The following is an 18,283-nucleotide window of genomic DNA, read 5'->3' on the forward strand; positions in this document are numbered from 1 at the left end:
ATTAAGTGAGACGTTGCAATGTAAATCCCACCCATTGTGCGTGGGATCGCATTTTGGAAAATCTGCATATTAGAGCGAGACAGTTAGTCTCACTGCCTCGGAGATCTGGAGAGAGAGCTGCTGAGTGGTGGTCCACAAACAGGGACTGATGGAATGGCCCGCGGGAGGGTCTCCCAGGGGATTGGAGGTTCCCAGGTGCTTTCCCTTCGTGCAGGTTGGTACCCTGGCCCTGCTGGTGCCATCTGGGCACTCTGGCAGTGCTGCCTGGGTGCCGCCAACTGGCAGGGGCACGGCCAAGGTACCATTTTTCACATCGGGCTGAGGGGGCTCTGTGTGGGTGTTGGGGGGGGGGTGCCCTTAGTGAGTTGGGGTGGGGGTCAGGGGTCACGTTGGGGGCTGCAGAGATCTCCACCTATAATGAGGAGTTCCGGCGAGCAGAGCTCCCCAGTGCAGTAAATGGGGCTGTGTGCGGCCTCGGTCCCGCGGTCACCGCCGAGGCCCCCTTTCTAAGCCGAGTGCTGTTCGGTAGCGTTGAGTTCCTCAGTGCTGGGATACAAGCGTCTGAACTCTCTCTCTATGGGACTTCCTTCCTATTTACTTAAATCGCGCTCTAAGGCTGACTCCAGGGCTGAGGGAGTGCTGCACTGCCAGAGGAGTAGCTGTTTGGAGGAGAAATTAAACTGAGGCGCAAACTGCCCCCTCAGGTGGAGGTAAAAGATCCCACAACACTTTTAAATAAGAATGGGAAGTTATGCCGGGTTTCCTGGTCAATAGTTATCCCTCAATCGATATCACAAAAACAGACTATCTGGTCATGTCACATTGCTGTTTGGGGAGCTTGCTGTCACACTTCATGCGGTACACTTCTAAAATATACATCATTGGCTGTAAAGTGCTTTGAGATGATTTGTGGCCATGATCGGCGCTTTGGAATAATGCCCTATCATTTTTTTTTACCTGTGTGGGCTGACTGGGCCTCAGTGTGGCACCTTATTCAAGAGGTGGCAGCTGCAGCAATGCAGCACTCCTGCAGCCCTGCATTGGGTGTGCTGGCCCACATCCTGCGCTCAAGGTACTCTGCAGTAGAACTTGACCTTCTGACTCAGAAAGGAAGGAAATTAACTGGCTGGGTTTTGTTCATAAGTTCTCACTTTTCCTCAATGCAAGTGCCTCTGAAGCATAGAAGAGTAATTGTCCACGCCATGATTCTCCGCAGAATTACACCATTGTCTTTTGACACAGCTGTTTGAAAACCGCATTCATGACATAAACTATTCCGGTAACAAGATCATTCGCACGTCTGAGTCTTAGTGTCGTTCAAGAATTTGGTCAAATTATGTCATGCCAGGTCCAGAGGTAAGAGTTATACATAAGATCCCTATCTCTCACTCAAAACAGAGTATCATTTTTATACTTTCTCAAACTTGATGGCTGCCATGTGTGAGAGGATAATGTTCCCACAATTCCATCTGGCTTCTCTCATATGGTGATATGTTGCAGTTCACGCAGGGAATCTGGGTTGCCATGGCGACATACACTTCTTGCGCACACATGTTGTAATCTGGAGCTATGGATAGTGATATTAGAGACTCGTACATCGCCAATGAGGAACCTCTCCCACTCCGAGGCAGGGACATTACACATTACACCTCACTCTCTTATGTAGTACTTGGGTACATATGGAGTTGACGCTTACTTTTAAAGATATTGAAGCCATATTAAATACATTAAGATTAAACAGAGATTTAACTTGCCATTATATACACAGTCTGGAAGATCACCCATTTCATTTGGGTGCACAGCAAGCAGGGTCACAGTGTAATTCCATCTCACAAAATTTATATCAGTATTTCCCAAAAGCAGGAAACATATGAGGAAGTTGACAAACTTTTCTCAATTCACATTTCTCCCCCTCGATGAGACTTCAATGTTTAATGGGGAATGCTTCCTTTCTAGTATTTCTGCCTGGTTTATACCAGATAATATCAACTCATGGGAGATCTGTCAACTGAGGGGGTATAGCTCAGTGGTAGAGCATTTGACTGCAGATGAAGCGGTCCCTGGTTCAAATCCGGGTGCCCCCTTTGGTCCCTTTATGGGCAGCACGGGAGCATTGTGGATAACACCAGGGTCCCAGGTTCGATTCTGGCTTGGGTCACTGTCTGTGCGGAGTCTACACATCCTCCCTGTGTGTGCGTGGGTTTCCTCCGGGTGCTCCGGTTTCCTCCCACAGTCCAAAGATGTGCAGGTTAGGTGGATTGGCCATGATAAATTGCCCTTAGTGGCCAAAATTGCCCTTAGTGTTCGGTCGGGTTATGGGGATAGGATGGAGGTGTTGACCTTGGCTGGGGTGCTCTTTCCAAGAGCTGGTGCAGACTCGATGGGCCGAATGGCCTCCTTCTGCACTGTAAATTCTATGATCTTGTGATGCAGTTGGGTGGGGTAGGGTCCCTGCATCTGAGCCCGAATCTCGGTTTGAATCCCACACCAGGACTTGATCATCAAGGAAGGTGCGTCCGTAATGCAGTCAATTATAAGCCCGCAAATCCTTCTAACACCCGCCTGTAACAGATTGGGAGAGATTCCTGGTCAGCCAGGTGTGGATCAATTCGGTGCCAACAGCTTGGGGTTTGACCCCTTTCTGGCTGAGGGGAATTTGGGACCTGCCTTCTTTCTCCTTCTGCTGTGAAAGTTGGACTGTTCTGGGTTGGATGATGTATCAATTCGACCATTGATATCTGCATTGTCTATGAACCTGCCGCTTCCTCTCTCATAATAATAATCTTTCTTAGTGTCACAAGTGGGCTTACATCAACATTGCAATGAAGTTACTGTGAAAATCCCTTCATCACCAGTTCGGGTACACGGAGGGAGAATTCAGAATGTCCAATTCACTTAACAAGCGCGCCTTTCGGGACTTGTGGGAGAAACCGGAGCCTCCAGAGGAAACCCACGCGGACACGGGGAGAACGTGCAGACTCCGCACAGACAGTGACCCAAGCTGGAATTGTACCAGGGTCCCTGGTGCTGTGAAGCAACAGTGCTAACCACTGTGCTACCGTGCCGCCCATTAGGATCTCGTTAATTCCGGATTGGTTTCTTTCATTGATTGATTGATATTTATTGTCACATGTACCGTAGTATGGTGAAAAGTATTTTTCTGTGGCAAGGTAAAGTACACAGTACGTACATAGTAGACACAAGAATAATCGACAGAGTACATTGACAAATGGAACATCAACAACTACTGATTGGTTACAGTGCGGATTGGTTACAAGGGCCAAAAAAGTAATACGTGAGCAAGAGTAGCATAGGGCGTCGTGAATAGCATTCTTACAGGGAACAGATCAGTCCGAGGGGGAGTCGTTGAGGAGTCTTGTAGCTGTGGGGAAGAAGCTGTTCCTATGTCTGGATGTGCGAGTCTTCAGACTTCTGTACCTTCTGTCTGATGGAAGGGTCTGGAAGAGGGCAAAGCTTGGGTGGGAGTGGTCTCTGATAATGCTGACTGCCTTCCTGAGGCAGCGGGAGGTGTATACAGAATCAATGTGGGGGTGGCAAGCTTGTGTGGTGCGTTCAATTGCTCAATGTGACCAATGTGACCAGCAGGCAATGCTCATTTATTTGGGGTGATTTACAGGAAGGATGATCAATATATTAGTACAACGATATTTAGAGGTCTTTAAAAATAAAAGTCCTTTTATTTCTGGGACACGTCCATGATCAAGCAAGTCTCTGTTGATTGGTGGTGTGTGAGTTTGACAGCATAGAATCTGACCATTCGGCCCCCAAAAACCCATGCTGATGTTAATGCTCCACGCAAGCCCCACCCCCTACCCCCCCACACACACCTCATCATCTAACCCATCGATATATCCTTCTATTCATTTCTCCCTCATGTTGCCTAGCTTCCCCCCGAATACACTTGTGGTATTCATCTCAACTATTTTCTGTGGCAACGAGTTCCACATTCCAGTCGATCTCCGAGCAAAGAGATTTCTCCTGAAGTCCCTTATTGGACTTATTCATAACTACCTCATATTTATGGCTCCCGGTTCTGGTCTCACCCGCCAGTGAAAGCATCTTCTCTGCATCCGGCCTATCAAACTCTTTCATACCCTTGGAGACCTCCATCAGGTCCCTTCTCAGTCTTTCCCTTTCTAGAGAATTGAGTCCCAGTTTGTTCAATCTTTCCTGATTTACAAAGCCGCTCAAGTTCTGGTACCCATTCCAGTAAATCTCAAGTGCAATTTCACCAGTGCCTCCGCACCCTTATAATGTGGAGACCAGAACTGTTCAGAATACTTCATGGTCTTACATAGTTTAGTCAGTCTCAACTGGGCTCCAGCCAAATAAGCACAGGGAAATGGCACAAATGTTTGCAGTCTTACTCTGTTATGGGCCAGGGTTTAGAGAATCCCAAAGTGTATCATGGAGTTCACCTGACCCACAACTTTTAATAGATTGTGGTATGGGGAGCACACGGCTTACTCTCCAGGTATGGTACAGCAGAAAATGGAAAAGTATTTTTTAAAGCAAAACAATGTTTATTCTATGAACTCAAGTTAATCTTTTTAAAACAAACAGTGAATATCTTAGCAACCAGTAAATCAAATACACCCCCCCCCCCCAAAGAATACAACACTAAGTAGTCCGTATGCTGTCCTTTTAACATCCAAAAGACTTAACAACCTCTAAACAGGAGCACATTAGGGTTTACATTCAATACTGAGACCTTTGTACAATTCTGAGTTCGCCAAATGATCCATAGATAGTCTTTTGATGGCAGAGATCAACAGCAGTGCGGCTCACTTTTAACTTCAGATTCAGCTCCCTGAAAACACAGACACACCCAAACTCTTCTCCAACTGAAACCCAAAAAGCAGAAGTAGAGCTCAGCTCCACCCACACTCTGACATCACTGCAGTAACATGAGCTGCTCCATTTCTTAAAGGTACATTTCTTAAACACCCATTTCTTAAAGGGTACTTTCACATGACACCTCCCCCAAAGGAAAAAAAATAACCATCAAGTTCAAGATGGTTTCATTTTTCACCTTTGCACTATCCTTTAAGAAATGCACACAGTAAATATACTTTTTGTTTCAAAGGCAACAAGTACAATAATATAGTCCATTTTTTCCCCGTTCTTCTTCCTCCAACAGAAATCCGTCTCGATTAACATTCTCTTTGCACAAGAAGGTCTCTGCACAATCTGTCCATTGCTCTATGCCTTGGCATTGCTCTTTAAAGTCAGATAATTTAGTTTAATCTGGTCACAGAGTCCCTTGCAATTCTCCAACGCAGGAGCATTGGTTATCACAGCTTTCAGGCAGTTAAATGCCTGTTGAAAGTCCGCTGTCCATTGAAATTTTTGATGTTTCTTCAGCAAGTCCATCAGTGGAGCAATCACGCTACAAAACCTTTGCACAAATGTTCGATCAAATCCACTCATGCCAAGAAATTGCATGATTTCCCTTCGTCTCGAGGGTATCGAAAACTCCTCAAAGGAAGTGATTTGGGCTTTTCCAAATTCACTTTTGGCTAGGTTTATCACCAAACCTGCCTCCAGAAGTCGATCGAATAACTCCATCAGATGTTTTAAATGTTCTGTCCATGTCTGGCTGAAAATTACCAGATCGTCAATGTATACCACAAAATTGGGTAATCCTGAAACAACTTTGCTAGTGAACCGTTTTTCATGCCAAATGGCATAACTTTGAATTGGTATATAGCATCTGGAGTCACAAAAGCTGAAATCTCCTTCGCCCTTTCGGATAAAGGTACCTGCCAGTAACCTTTAAGTAAATCCGATTTGGAAATAAAAGCTGATTGTCCCACTTTCTTAATGCAATCCTCCAAACGTGGGATAGGATAAGAGTCCATTCTTGTAACTGCATTGACCTTTCTATAGTCGACACACAACCGTCTGGTTTTGGTACCATCACTATGGGTGAGCTCCCAATTTATCTCCACAAACTTGCCCACGTGATATCAATAACTCTTTCAGGTCAGTTTGTTTTTCCTCTGGAAGATAACTCAACAATTTATCCCAATTTTTAAGAACATCCTCATTTTCCAATTTAATTTGAGGTATGTCAAATTCACAGTCATCTGGATTTGGTTCGTCACTTCGAGTTAGAATCATTAAAACCTCCTTTTTCTCTCCTTCCCTGTCAAAGTACCTTTTAAGCATATTCACATGACACACTCGGTGAGTCTTCCTTCTATCTGCTGTTTTTACCACATAATTCACCTCACTTAATTTCCTTTCAATCTGATACGGTCCACAAAACCTAGCTTTTAAAGGCTCACCTACCACTGGTAACAACACTAAAACTTTATCTCCACAAGAAAAACTACGAACTTTGGATTTCTTGTTCGCGACCCATTTCATCACATTTTGCGCAACTTTTAAATGTTGTCTAGCCAATTCACCTGCTCTATTTAATTGTTCTCTAAAATTTGACACGTAATCCAATAGTGTAATTTCCGATTTCTCACCCAACAATTTTTCCTTAATCAATTTAAGTGGTCCTCTTACCCCACCTCATGACCAAACATTAGTTCAAAAGGACTAAATTTGGTTGACTCATTAGGTGCATCCCTAATTGCAAACAGTACAAATGGAATTCCTTTATCCCAATCCTCTGGATAATCTTGACAATAAGCCCTCAACATTATCTTTACTGTCTGATGCCACCTTTCTAACGCTCCCTGCGATTCTGGATGGTACGCAGTTGATTTAAATTGTTTTATTCCTAAGCTATCCATTACTTCTTTGAATAACCTCGAGGTATAATTTGATCCTTGATCCGATTGTATTTCTGTGGGTAGTCTATATCTCGTAAAGAATTTAAGTAACTCCTCCGCAATAGAAAATACAGCACAGAACAGGCCCTTCGGCCCACGATGTTGTGCCGAACCTTTGTCCTAGATTAATCATAGATTATCATTGAATTTACAGTGCAGAAGGAGGCCATTCAGCCCTTTGAGTCTGCACCGGCTCTTGGAAAGAGCACCCTACCCAAACTCAACACCTTCACCCAACACCAGGGGCAATTTGGACATTAAGGGCAATTTATCATTGGCCAATTCACCTAACCCGCACATCTTTGGATTGTGGGAGGAAACCGGAGCACCCGGAGGAAACCCACGCAGACACGGGGAGGACGTGCAGACTCCGCACAGACAGTGACCCAAGCCGGAATCGAACCTGGGACCCTGGAGCTGTGAAGCAATTGTGCTATCCACAATGCTACCGTCTTGCCCTTGAGAACAAATAAATCTACACTATATCATTTAACCGTAATCCATGTATCTATCCAATAGCTGCTTGAAGGTCCCTAATGTTTCCGACTCAACTACTTCCACAGGCAGTGCATTCCATGCCCCCACTACTCTCTGGGTAAAGAACCTACCTCTGATATCCTGCCTATATCTTTCACCTTTCACCTTAAATTTATGTCCCCTTGTAATGGTTTGTTCCACCCGGGGAAAAAGTCTCTGACTGTCTACTCTATCTATTCCCCTGATCATCTTATAAACCTCTATCAAGTCGCCCCTCATCCTTCTCCGTTCGAATGAGAAAAGGCCTAGCACCCTCAACCTTTCCTCGTAAGACCTACTCTCCATTCCAGGCAACATCCTGGTAAATCTTCTTTGCACCTTTTCCAAAGCTTCCACATCCTTCCTAAAATGAGGCGACCAGAACTGTACACAGTACTCCAAATGTGGCCTTACCAAAGTTTTGTACAGCTGCATCATCACCTCACGGCTCTTAAATTCAATCCCTCTGTTAATGAACGAGAGCACACCATAGGCCTTCTTCACAGCTCTATCCACTTGAGTGGCAACTTTCAAAGATGTATGAATCTTTTTAGCTGTAATATTACATACTGGAATGGCCTCTGGAAACCTAGTAGACACATCCATTATAGTCAAAAGATATTGATTCCCACTTTTTGTTTTTGGAAGCGGTCCTACGCAATCAATTAGGACCCTTGTAAAAGGTTCCTCAAATGCTGGAATGGGTATTAAGGGCACTGGTTTTATCACTGCTTGAGGTTTCCCTATCACTTGACATGTGTGACATGATTGACAAAATTTAACTACATCTTTATGTAGTCCAGGCCAATAAAAATGTTTCTGGATTTTAGCTTGAGTTTTCTTTATCCCAAATGACCTCCCACTGGTACCTCATGTGCAACTCGCAACACCTCCTTTCCATACCCTACCGGCAATACTACTTGATGAACTTCTGCCCACTTTTCATCCGCCTGCATATGTACAGGTCTCCATTTTCTCATCAAGACATCACTTTTACGATAATAACACTCTGGTATACACGCAGATTCCTCTTCCGTGTATGCTTTCTGATACATCCGTTTTATTTCTATATCTTTCTGTTGTAACTCCGCCAATTTTCCTGAACTAAAAATATCCGCCTCATCCTCCACCTGTTCTTGATCTTTTTCAACCATCTGATCAAAAATTGTTTCTGACAATTGCACTTCAACGTCATCTTCACTCTTTGATTTCTCCTCTTGTCTTAACCTGTGACTTTGCAACCTTGTTACTACACAATCCGGAAAAATCCCAGGATATTCGTCCTTCAACCCTTCAGTTGTCTGATTTTCCACTGGCTTATCAACCACAGTAGGCATCACTCCCACCTGCGATCCAGCTATATCATTACCCAAGATAAACTGTATTCCTGGACAAGATAGTTTATCTATTACTCCTACTACCACTTCACCACTCTTCACTGGACTTTCACACTACTCCTCTCACCCTGAATTCCACATATCACCACCTTTTCTGGCAACATTCTTCCCAAACTACATAACTCCTCATCTCTTACCATTAAAGACTGACTAGCTCCCGTATCTCTTAAAATTGTGACTTCTTTACCTGCTCTTCCTGATACACGTAAACTTTACCCACACAAGTAAATTCTTTAAAGGGATCTGGCATCTTCTTATCAATCACCTCTTGATCAGGCTGTACAATATTTTGCACCTCCTTCGCTTCACTTGGGCTTTCCTTTACCACTTTAACAAACCCCACTGTCTTATCCTGTTTTACCACATCAGCCTTCCCAGTGCTTTTCTTCAACCACCAATACTGTGACTTTACATGGCCTAGTTTATTACAATGAAAACATTTGAAACTTTTCATTTCTTTTCCACCCTCCTGGATTTCTTTTTTAATCTGAGGTACACCCTCCTTATTATCTCCCATCAGATCACCTTTACCTTTACCACTTGAGTATTTCTCATGTCCCCAGTTTCTATCCCTCACAGGCTGAAACTGATGTTGGAAACCAAGCTTTGATTTATGAGCTAATTCATAATCATCTGCCATTTCTGCTGCTAACCTTGCAGTTTTAACCCTCTGCTCTTCCACATGAGTTCTCACTACATCAGGAATTGAATTTTTAAACTCCTCCAAAATTATAATTTCTCTGAGAGCTTCATACGTTTGGTCTATTTTCAAAGCCCTTATCCACCTATCAAAATTACTCTGTTTGAGCCTTTCAAACTCCATGTATGTTTGACCAAATTCTTTCCTTAAATTTCTAAACCTTTGTCTGTCGGCTTCAGGCACCAGTTCATATGCACCCAAGATGGATTTCTTCACCTCCTCATACGTCCCAGATACCTCCCCCGGTAGTGATGCAAACACTTCACTAGCTCTACCTACCAGCTTTGTTTGAATCAGTAACACCCACATGTGCTGTGGCCATTTCATTTGTTTAGCTACCTTCTCAAATGAAATGAAAAAGGCTTCCAGTTCATTCTCGTCAAACCTTGGCAATGCTTGGACATATTTAAATAGATTCCCACCAAACCTTCGACTATGACGCCCTTTCTCACTATCCTCATCACTATCATCCAACTGTAAGTTTCCCTTTACGTCTGCCAATTGTAACTGACTGTCATGTTTCATGGCCATTTTCTGAAGTTCAAACGCTCTCTCTTTATCTTTTTCCTGATCTGTATCTCCCTTTCTTTTTCTTTTAGTTCTGCTAGGGCTATTCTTTCTTTTCTCCTTTCCTCTCTCTCCTTTCTTTTTCCTCTCTCTTTCTCTTTCCACTCTCTCTCTTTCATATACAAGCTGCTTTAATTCTTTCTCATGTTCCATTTGTTTAATTTGCAACTGAATTTTTGCCATTTCCAATGAGTCAGACTGTATCTCAGGCAACTTTAAATGCTTAGCCACCACCATAATGACCTTGGCTTTTCGCATTGTGTCAGGTAATGTTAACTGCAATGTTTTTTGCCAAATCTAACATTCGCTTTTAGTCTCTGTCCGTAAGGTACTGCGTGTGACAGTCTCCACCCCCAAAAACATCTGAGCCTCTGAAAGAACCATTGTCCACAACACACTCCCCAGTTAAACTAGAATACCACACCTGAAAAGCAACCACAATATGTTCACCCCTCACTAAGCCAATCCAATAGATAGACTTTTATCCCCCTCGAGCCCCCAATTGTTATGGATTGTGGTATGGGGAGCACATGGCTTACTCTACAGGTGTAGCACAGCAGAAAATGGACCAGTGGTTTTTAAAACAAAACAATGTTCATTCTATGAACGTAAGTTAACCCTTTTAAAACAAACAGTGAATATCTTAGCAACCAGTAAATCAAATACACCCCCAAAGAATACAACACTAAGTAGTCTGTATGCTGTCCTTTTAACATCCAAAAGACTTAACAACCTCTAAACAGGAGCACATTAGGGTTTACATTCAATACTGAGACCTTTGTACATTTCTGAGTTTGCCAAATGTTCCATAGATAGTCTTTTGATGGCAGAGATCAACAGCAGTGCAGCTCACTTTTAACTTCAGATTCAGCTCACTGAAAACACAGACTCTTCTCCAACTGAAACCCAAAAAGCAGAAGTAGAGCTCAGCTCCACCCACACTCTGACATCACTGCAGTAACATGAGCAGCTCCATTTCTTAAAGGTACATTTCTTAAACACTCATTTCTTAAAGGGTACTCTCACATGACAACTGAAAGAGGCGCAGGGCCGATGGGTGTGGCAAGGTGAAATGTCACGGTGTGTGTGTAGATTGGAGTCCTGTCCCGAGTTTGGGGGATTAAGGCCTGTTGCAAGTGTACAGTAGAGGGCGCTTCACTCTCCCCTGGACATGGCTGTCACTGACCTGATTGGTTGAGGTTGATGCTGCGTTTTATTTTTAAAGTTGCAAATTACTCCATTTTACAGCACTCACTAATTGGAGGCAATAAAATGGGAGAGAAAACCTATCATATAATGGATTAAACTGCACCGTGACATGTTGACTGTACCTGTAGTGGATTCATTTATAAATTATACATGTATTAAACGAAGCTAAATAAAACGTACATTGCACATTCTCACCGGTTCACCAGTTTATCCATCACATAGTTCTATTCACTCTCTCGATGGATGCAGTAGATCCCATCACACTATTTTCAAGAAGCGCTGGGGAATTCCCCCTAATGCCCTGGCCTATATTGTCCCAGCTAAAAGGAGGATTGGCCCCTGGATGTCGCGGGGGTGGCTGAGGACGGGGGTGGCAGATCGGTCACTGACGTAGAGGTTGGCTTACTCCAGAGCATGTCCCAGCCCGTCACGCTCTCGCTTAAGCATAATGTGGCCATTAAAGTGCCCCCTTATTAGTGTTTTAGGAATAAGGCAACATTTTACACAGCAACTACAAATGACAAACTCATGGCAGCTCGTTATGATTTTGCTACCAGCATGGAATTAAGATGAAATTAGAGGGAAATTCAAAATACTCTGACTGACTATTTAATAGTTTCAGCTTCGTGCTTGACTAATAGGATGAATGCAGTGGTTTGGACGCCAAGCAGCTTTTGATAATGCACAGTCAAGTCTTATGAAATGAAATGAAATGAAAATCACTTATTGTCACAAGTAGGCTTCAAATGAAGTAACTGTGAAAATCCCCTAGTCGCCACATTCCGGCGCCTGTTCGGGGAGACTGTTACGGGAATCGAACCGTGCTGCTGGCCTGCCTTGGTCTGCTTTCAAAGCCAGCGATTTAGCCCTGTGCTAAACAGCCCCTGTAACTTGAGTGATGATCTTAAATTGGGTGTTAGTGTAGTTAAGCTTTATCGATAAATTGTTGAGATAGTTTGAAAATTGACATCTTGCATTTGTTCTAATGAGTGTTAGACAAAATGCTTCAGCAACATGCCTCTCTTTTCCACAGTTTTCAAGCTTTGTGTATTGTATTGTACAAAAGATATAAAACATTTATAAACCATCAGCGGATCTAATTTTGTTGCTATTGGTTGAGGCACTGGGAGAATCTCTCTACTCCTCGTTGAGTAGTGACAACGGGATCTTTTATATCGACGTTAAAGGACAGAGGGTGCCTGGATTTTAACATCTCCCCTGAAAAACGGCTCCCCCTGACAGTGCAGCACCAACTCTGTACTGCAATGGGCCGTCAGCCTGGATTACATGCTGACACCTCAGAAGTGGATTTTAAACCCTTGCCCTGACCGTTTGACCTGTCCATCCGGTCCTCAACATCCGGGGCATCACAGCCCCGTTTCTGCTTAGATTTCATATTTGCTGGTTCACCTTGCTTGAATTTCCGGCTCTTTCCAAGGGCCGGTGCGGACTCGATGGGCCGAATGGCCTCCTTCTGCACTGTAAATTCTAAGATATGAATTTCATGGGTCTGAAGTTTTGGAAATTGCTGCTTTTGGCATTGCTGGCTCTTTGACATTTAAGATCTGCGAGGATCTGCATCTCGCATTTATTGGGAACATGAACTTACACTTCTTAGTTGCTGTTGAATTGTATAGCTCTTCTCCAGAACCAGCACATACGTTGAATGGCTCCATCAACGCTGTGCAATCCCTCATCGACGGAACGCGAGCATCTGAATTCCTGAGAAGAAACAAAATACTTGAATCAAGGTTTCGAGGCAGCTTTGCTGCGCCACCATTCATTTTCCGTTTTCCACGCCAGCCACCATTGGAGCTTCTTGGAGGACGGTTACCAGTTTAGTGTTAATTGTTGACCCTGTGCCCATTGTCAGCTTAGTTGTTACTGTTCTAACGTATTTGTAAACGCACTCCGACTGCGAGGCAGAATGTTTTATTGGCTGAATTTCAGACCCAATGATGGGAAGGCCCATTTTCTGGGGTTAATTTATTTGAACGTTGAAAATAAACAGCCCCTCATATATCTGTTTTGTGAGGCGATTTACTACGCACAGATTTTTCTTGGACTTTTCCCCCCCCCACGCAATTGCCTTTGATAAATGGCCAGCTGGGAGGGTTAGGGTTTCGTCGTCTGGATCGAGCCAAACAAGAGTGACTTGAACCAGGGAATAAACCTGCCTCACATCTCAGGTAGCAGCTCCAGAGGGGCCTCACACAATCCTACTTTACTGCACACTGGGTTCATACCAAGGCGATGTGCACCATCTGATTTTCTATTGGAATCTTTGCAAAGGGAAGATGAGAGCTCCACTCAAATCCATCACGTCAGTGACCCGATGGACTCCCGACTGCTGATCAAAGGTCGTCAACCTGTGAGGAGAAATTTCCACCTGTGTCTCTCCCCAGTCTGACCTGCTGAGTGTTCCCAGCAATTTCTAGCGTTAGAATCATAGAATGACTGCGGTACAGAAGCGGACCATTCAGCCCATCGGGTCTGCAGCGACCATCCGAAAGAGCTCCTTACCTCGGCCCACGCCACCACCCTATCGGCGTAACCCAGTGGAAACCACTGTGCCTCACAGCACCACAGACCTGGGTTCGATTCCGACCTCGGGTGATCGTCTGTGCGGAGTCTGCACGCTCTCCCCGTGTCTGCGTGGGTTTCCTCCGGGTGCTCCGGTTTCCTCCCACGGTCCAAAGACTTGCAGGTTAGGTGGATTGGCCATGCTAAATTGCCCCACAGTGTCCAAAGGTTAGGTGGGGTTGCGGGGATAGGGCGGGGGTGTTGGCCTGGGTTGGGTGCTCTTTCAGAGAGTTGGTGCAGACTCAATGGGCTGAATGGCCTCCTCGGCACTGTAGGTATTCCATGATACTGAAAGGGACAACACAGGTGGAGAAGGTGGTCAAGAAGGCATATGGCATGCTTGCCTTCATTGGCCGGGGCATTGAGTATAAGAATTGGCAAGTCATGTTGCAGCTGTATAGAACCTTAGTTAGGCCACACTTGGAGTATAGTGTTCAATTCTGGTCGCCTCACTACCAGAAGGATGTGGAGGCTTTAGAGAGGGTGCAGAAGAGATTTACCAGAATGTTGCCTGGTATGGAGGGCATTAGCTACGAGGAGCGGTTGAATAAACTCGGTTTGTTCTCACTGGAACGACGGAGGTTGAGGGGCGACCTGATGGAGGTCTACAAAATTATGAGGGGCATAGACAGAGTGGATAGTCAGAGGCTTTTCCCCAGGGTAGAGGGGTCAATTACTAGGGGGCATAGGATTAAGGTGCAAGGTTTAGAGTAGATGTACGAGGCAAGTTTTTTACGCAGAGGGTAGTGGGTGCCTGGAACTCGCTACCGGAGGAGGTGGTGGAAGCAGGGACGATAGTGACGTTTAAGGGGCATCTTGACAAATACATGAATAGGATGGGAATAGAGGGATACGGACCCCGGAAGTGTAGAAGATTGTAGTTTAGACGGGCAGCATGGTCGGCACGGGCTTGGAGGGCCGAAGGGCCTGTTCCTGTGCTGTACATTTCTTTGTTCTTTGTTCTTTTATACTCCCGACCCGCAATTCTCTCAATGGCAGATTAAAGGTGGGCTGGCCAGCCTGCTGGGCCGTGCTGTGAACAACATTCGCATCTCTTGAATGCTCATTAGAAAAGCGGCCCATCGGACTATCCAATCTTGCCTCACGCCAGCGGGAAATCATGTTGGCGTCAAACCTGAGTGGTAAAGAATGGCGTGCACAAGTTGGTCCCCGGTTCATCAGAGACTTCGGGGTGGGTGCACCAAAGCCTGACTGCCATAGAGCTGCGCTGCTCCTGTGGCGCTGTTCACTGCTCTGCCGGGAATGACCAGCTCCTGTCCTCCATCTCCACACTGAGCTGGTCTTCATGGACAATATCGTGCTCCTGGACCCATGGTTCCTCCTGTGCCACTGAGTCAGATCAATACTGTGCCTGGCGTTGGGGAGTACAGGGGTCTCCTTGACCCCGATGCCACATCTTGGCGACACTGTGCTGCCACAGCAACAAGGGTCCGAAGTTCGACCAGGGATGGAGTGCGAGATGAGGAGGGCGGGGAGAAGGTGGTCTGTTGAAGACATGGAAGGGCAATGTGGAAGGAGGGTTGTTTAAAGAGGGGGGGGGGTAGGGCAAGGGCTTATGATGACAGGCAGAGGGGCAAGGATGAAGAAGATGAACAATGGAAGGCAAAGGGAAGACCAAGACCTTGGCAAGGCTGCATAAAAAGCTCACGAACAAGGGGATCAAAGGGATACCATGTCATTTACTGGACTCCGCACATGGACTCCGGAGGAGGTGGGTGGAGGTCCAAGTAGGGCATGGGTGCACCTCAGGTGATGAGCTCAGGGGGAGGGTGATTGAATCGAGGAACATACTTCTTCAGGCTGCTGGCCTTTTCTCTCTGGGTTGCTGACATCCTGCACAGTCTGGTGAAGACAGATTGGCTGGAGAGTGGGATAGGAGTGTGCTGGACTGGTATTTAAATATGGCGCCGGGACCTTCGGACCCATCAGCTGAGGGCGGGTGGATGAAACAGCTGCCTGCCCGCCAGGAGAGTCAGAGGGGAACTGGCCGGCATCTCCAAGTGCAGAACCTGGTGCAGGATCCAATCTAGTCGGCAGGGCGGGTACTATGGGAGCTGCCCACCACCGCACGTGGTCTCAAAGTGGGAGAACTTTGTCCTGTAGGAGGGCACTTCTTTATTTTTCTTGTCAGCCCTAATCCACTGGGTAACACTACTGTTCTGGGGCGAGATCCTCCGACCCCCCGCCGGGTTGGAGAATCGCCGGGGGCTGGTGTGAATCCCGCCCCCGCTGGTTGCCGAAGTCTCCGGCACCGGATATTCGGCGGGGGCGGGAATCGCGGCACGCCGGTTGGCCGGCCCCCCCGCTCGATTCTCCGGCCCGGATGGGCCGAAGTCCCGCCGCTAAAATGCCTGTCCCGCCGGCGTAAATTAAACCACCTACCTTACCAGCGGGACAAGGCGGCACGGGCGGGCTCCGGGGTCCTGGGGTGGGGCGCGGGGCGATCTGGCCCTGGGGGGTGCCCCACGGTGGCCTGGCCCGCGATCGGGGCCCACCGATCCGCGGGCGGGCCTGTGCCGTGGGGGCACTCTTTCCCTTCCGCCTCCGCCACGGTCTCCACCATGGCAGAGGCAGAAGAGACTCCCTCCACTGCGCATGCGTGGGAAGCTGTCAGCGGCCGCTGACGCTCCCGCGCATCCGCCGCCCGGAGATGTCATTTCCGCACCAGCTGGCGGGGCACCAAAGGCCTTTTCCGCCAGCTGGCGGGGCGGAAATTCGTCCGCCGCCGTCCTAGCCCCTCAAGGTTGGGGCTCGGCCCCCAAAGATGCGGAGCATTCCGCACCTTTGGGGCGGCGCGATGCCCATCTGATTTGCGCCTTTTTGGGCACCAGTCAACGGACATCGCGCCGTTTCTGGAGAACTTCGCCCCCTGATTCCTGTAGAGCCCACTGACTTAAAAAACTAAATTCAAACTTCTGAATAGCTGAAAGGATGACAGGACAAGAGTGTATGTTTTAGGACTTTTACTGTAACAAATGGGCTAAACGCATGATGGACTAAACATTATTTTTGTAGCAACCTATACTTTAAATTACAGAACAAACTTTCCACATTTCAATTAAAGCACAATCGATTCACTCCACATGATTGCGATGAATGTAAGAATTTCAGATATATTGGTAGTATATGTATTCGGTGCATTAACATTAAAAGCCTGGGTTAGTGTGTGTACGACTGCTGCGGCAGTGTTTTTAAAAGGCAACTTTGTTTTGGGGAGCCAGACGTGCAATTAAAGCATCTTAAACGATTGGGCTAATGGATTTCTGTTTCGATTAAGAAGGGTTTCCTGTGGAGTAGTTAATTAGATACATTGTGTTCAGTTGACAATATGATGGGAGGAGCAAGAGTAGGAGGCATTTTGCAGAAAAACAGTTTTGTTTTAGATGGGGATGTGAGCAGAAGGCAAGCATCTGTTCTCAATACAGTTCAGTTAAAGATATGTCTGTAGACAGATTAGCAGTTTCTTTCTCAGCAGCTCGGAATTGTGCGTTTGGAAGGTGAGCTCAAACAAGCTAGGAAGTAGATTCTGAAGAAATACAGCCAAGGTTTCTGCATGCTTCTGACAGGATTCAGGTCTATCTCTTAGAACAGATCAAAGAACATCTCTTAAGCAAGTATGCCTGGGTCTGCTAACTGTATTTAAAAGTGGATTGTGGGGGATCCTCCTATTACAGGGGCCCTGGGAGAGAGGGGGCAGGTCGGGTCACCCCCGTACTTTGGGGTGCGGGGGGCACAGAGGCAATCCAGAGGTGGGGGGCTGCCGTGCAGTGGATGCTGGAGGGTCGGGGGCCAGTTTGCAGTGCGAGGGGGGGCGGGGCAGATTTCCGGTGTGGGGGGGGGGGTGGTGGGCGGGTTGCTATGAGGTCGCCCACTCAAGATGGCGGCCCAATAGTGGGATTCCTTGGGAATCACTCGTATTCCACACCATGCTTAAATTTAATAATAATAATCTTTATTGTCACAAGTAGGCTTACAGTAACACTGCAATGAAGTTACCGTGAAAATGCCCTAGTCGCCACATTCCGGCGCCTGTTCGGGTACACTGAGGGAGAATTCAGAATGTCCAAATTACCTAATAGCACTGTCTGTGTGCAGTTTGCATGTTCTCCCCGTGTCTGCGTGGGTTTCCTCCGGGTGCTCCGGTTTCCTCCCACAAGTCCCGAAAGACGTGCTGTCAGGTAATTCAACATTCCGAATTCTCTTTCTGTGTACCCGAACAGGCGGCAGAATGAGGCGACTAGGGGAGTTTCACAGTAACTTAATTTGCAATTTTAATGTAAGCCTACTTGTGACAATAAAGATTATTATTGTTATCATTATTAAAATGGGATGGGCAGCACGGTGGCGCAGTGGTTAGCACTGCTGCCTCACGGCGCCGAGGTCCCAGGTTCGATCCCGGCTCTGGGTCACTGTCCGTGTGGAGTTTGCGCATTCTCCCCGTGTTTGTGTGGGTTTCGCCCCCACAGCCCAAAGCTGTGCAG

At 46.4% G+C, this 18,283-nt stretch overlaps 1 protein-coding gene and 1 non-coding gene across 2 annotated transcripts in view; both read left to right on the top strand.

Moving 5' to 3' along the window:
• The window catches only part of LOC140389443 (somatomedin-B and thrombospondin type-1 domain-containing protein), a 282,415-nt gene that overhangs the window by 52,156 nt on the left and 211,976 nt on the right, over window positions 1–18,283 (top strand). The window lies entirely within an intron of this gene.
• trnac-gca (transfer RNA cysteine (anticodon GCA)) lies at window positions 2,013–2,084 on the top strand. Its single transcript has one exon. It is a non-coding gene; the product is annotated as a tRNA-Cys (tRNA).

The sequence above is a fragment of the Scyliorhinus torazame genome, chromosome 1 (assembly GCF_047496885.1).
Source record: "Scyliorhinus torazame isolate Kashiwa2021f chromosome 1, sScyTor2.1, whole genome shotgun sequence".
Classification (NCBI taxonomy): domain Eukaryota; kingdom Metazoa; phylum Chordata; class Chondrichthyes; order Carcharhiniformes; family Scyliorhinidae; genus Scyliorhinus; species Scyliorhinus torazame.